At 52.9% G+C, this 2798-nt stretch overlaps 1 non-coding gene across 1 annotated transcript; it reads right to left on the reverse strand.

Annotated features, from left to right (window-relative positions):
* Positions 1 to 2297: 2297 nt before the first annotated feature.
* On the reverse strand, positions 2298 to 2369 carry TRNAW-CCA (transfer RNA tryptophan (anticodon CCA)). Its single transcript has one exon. It is a non-coding gene; the product is annotated as a tRNA-Trp (tRNA).
* Between the last annotated feature and the right edge of the window lie 429 nt (positions 2370 to 2798).

Here is a 2798-nt window from a genome sequence, read left to right on the forward strand (position 1 = left end):
CAACCCCTGTAACAGTGGGTTTCAAACACCCCACCTTTGATCAGTAACTGGCAGATTTTCCAACTTTTGTCCCTGTTGCCAACTCAGGACAAGCCAGTGGTTACTGCCCTCCCAGAGCTGGTGTGTCTCCCACCCACAGTCCTACATGTTAACATGCCGAGTATGTGTTTACATATTTTGTGTGTTTAAAGTTTTTGCGCAACTTGCTTTATTTTTCCAGAGAGAAAAAAATTTATTCTTTTACTTAGTAATTCATTTCTGGTGTTTTTCATTTATGAAAATTTTTAAACAAAATAAATACAATATTGCTGCATATATTTGATATTCTATTAAAATTTAGAAGGTCATGTTAATTCTATTAAAGTTAATTAAAATCTATTAATTTTTTTTGTTTCATGTTCGTCTCCTTTACTCAAAATGTACAGTAAAAACATACATAAATTTCACTGACAATATGCAAGAAGAGTTATTCAAAGTGGTATAAAAAGCCGTTTTTGAGAATCACCTTCACCATGTTTTCTGGTCATGTCCATAGATTATTAGCTCCTGCGACCAGGTCATTCTGCGTCTGTCTTTCCATGTTCCTTTCTCTTCTGGTCATGAGGGTGAGGGAAACTGAACAGCTGTAGGTGAAGTGTGGATCCTGTGGGTTTTACTTTATTTTTTCAGGAACCCAGAGGAGTCTTTTTACATTGTTAGTCGCGAAAGTAAGGGCTACTCCCTTTGGATCTAATCCAATTCTTCCAACCAGGTGCACAAGCTGCCCTGAACCCAAAGGCACTGGGAAATCTCCCCAGTACCCCCTTGGTCCCTCATCGTCTCCTGCGAAGAACCCCTTGACATGTTTTTCCTTTCCACGTGTGATGTCTGGGCTTGTACAGATGTGCTCCTGGTAGCCTGCAAGACTACCAGCCTTGTGCTTGCCTAGTTTCAAGGCGGAAGAGAGAGCCAGAGTCAGCAAGAGAGACATGGATGATTGAACATGGAGGAACTTACGCCTCTGAAGAAAGTCCTGGAGCTACAGTCCACCGTGTGCAGTGGACAGAGAGGTGGACAGGACGGCTGCCTTCTCCCTGGGGAGACTGCAGTTATAGGGGAAACTGACCTCAGGTGCGGAGAAGGCAATGGCAAGCCACTCCAGTACTATTGCCTAGAAAATCCCATGGATGGAGGAGCCTGGTAGGCTGCAGTCCGTGGGGTCGCTAAGGGTCGGACACGACTGAGCGACTTCACTTTCACTTTTCACTTTCCACTTTCACACATTGGAGAAGGAAATGGCAACCCGCTCCGGTGTTCTTGCCTGGAGAATCCCAGGGACGGGGGAGCCTGGTGGGCTTCCGTCTATGGGGTCACACAGAGTTGGACACAACTGAAGTGACTTCGCAGCAGCAGACCTCAGGTGGGCTCATTAGTTACCAGGGAGACCAGCAGAGGGCAGCCCCTCACTGCCCCTGTGATAAGCTGGGTCCTGGGGCCACTAGGCAGGAAGGTCAGGCCTGAGACAGGATGTAGGGGAAGCGGGTCCTGGTCCAGCAGCGGATGGACAGAGAGTAAGAGAACAGCCACCCTGAGCTGCCTGAGCCTACAGCTCCTCAGGCCCTGCAGCTCTGCAACCGTCTGCAGGCACAGATCTAACCCTGGGGATTTTTTCGTCATTTGAGATTTGAAACGCTGGCTCTTTATGGCTCTTCCGCCCACTCCGGGGCAAGGCCAGTCCTGGTCTCCCTCAGGATCGCGCTCGCCACCCGCTAGCGGGTCCCAGCACCTGCGTGGAAGCCGGGCTCCACCTGCCCGGGCATCTCCGGGCATCGGAGCCGCGCAGATCTCGGCCGTCAGTCCCCAGGTCCGGGGCGCGGGTATTGGGGGGTAGGGTGGGGGGGAGCACGAGCAGCCCCGCCGCTGTTCACCCCCCGGTGTGGGTTCCAAGGCCACCAGACCTGCTGACTGGACCTTCCAGCCGAACCCACCGAGGGGTTAGAGGAGGGTCATCTGCGGAGTCCGCGGGGACACCTTCCGCCGGGAGACCCTCCGGGTAGCGGGGTTGGGGAGGGGAGAGGTGAGCCGGGCGGGAGGGGCTGACTTAGCGAAGGTGTGACTCAGAGGCCCGGCGCGCAGCCCCCTGCGGGTCCCGGAAGGGACCGTGAGCATCAGCTCTGTCTTCGCGACGGGAGGAAAAAGGGCCGACGAGCAGTCAGGCTGGCAGGATAATACACCTGCGCGAGGTCAAATCTCTTGTTTTGGGAGTCGACTACACTTCTTCTGCTGCCTCTGTACTTCGGGAGGAAAAAATCCTGGTCTGACCCCGACGTGACTTGAACACGCAACCTTCTGATCTGGAGTCAGACGCGCTACCATTGCGCCACGAGGTCACAGAAAATGCGAGCTTCCCGGGAGCTAAAGGCCTCGCTGAGGCTGCGCCGCCGCGCGGCAGAACGCGGGCTCTTAGTTCATCCCGCCTCCAGTCAGGGGCGGGGCCGGGCCCATGCGCATGCGCGTCCCGGGAAGGCGGTGCCGCGAGCGAGGGCCGGGCGGAGCGGATTTCTGGAGGGCGGGGCTCCTTTCAGAGACTCCCCGCTCCAAGACAAGGAAAGAAAGCGGGTGGGCCTCCCCCATAGCCTGAAGAGTCAGAACTTGATAAACGATCTTGAAAAACGCAACAACTTTATTATTATTTTTTTACTTTGCAAATTAGTTCATTACATTTGTCAATTTTTGTTTTTTAATTGAAGTACAATTGGTTTTAGAGTTTTCCTGGTGGCTTAGCGGTCAAGAACCCGCTTCCCAATGCAGGAGACTAA

Source organism: Moschus berezovskii, chromosome 20 (genome assembly GCF_049115385.1).
Source record: "Moschus berezovskii isolate FMDL1 chromosome 20, NW_MosBer_1.0, whole genome shotgun sequence".
In the NCBI taxonomy this organism is placed as follows: domain Eukaryota; kingdom Metazoa; phylum Chordata; class Mammalia; order Artiodactyla; family Moschidae; genus Moschus; species Moschus berezovskii.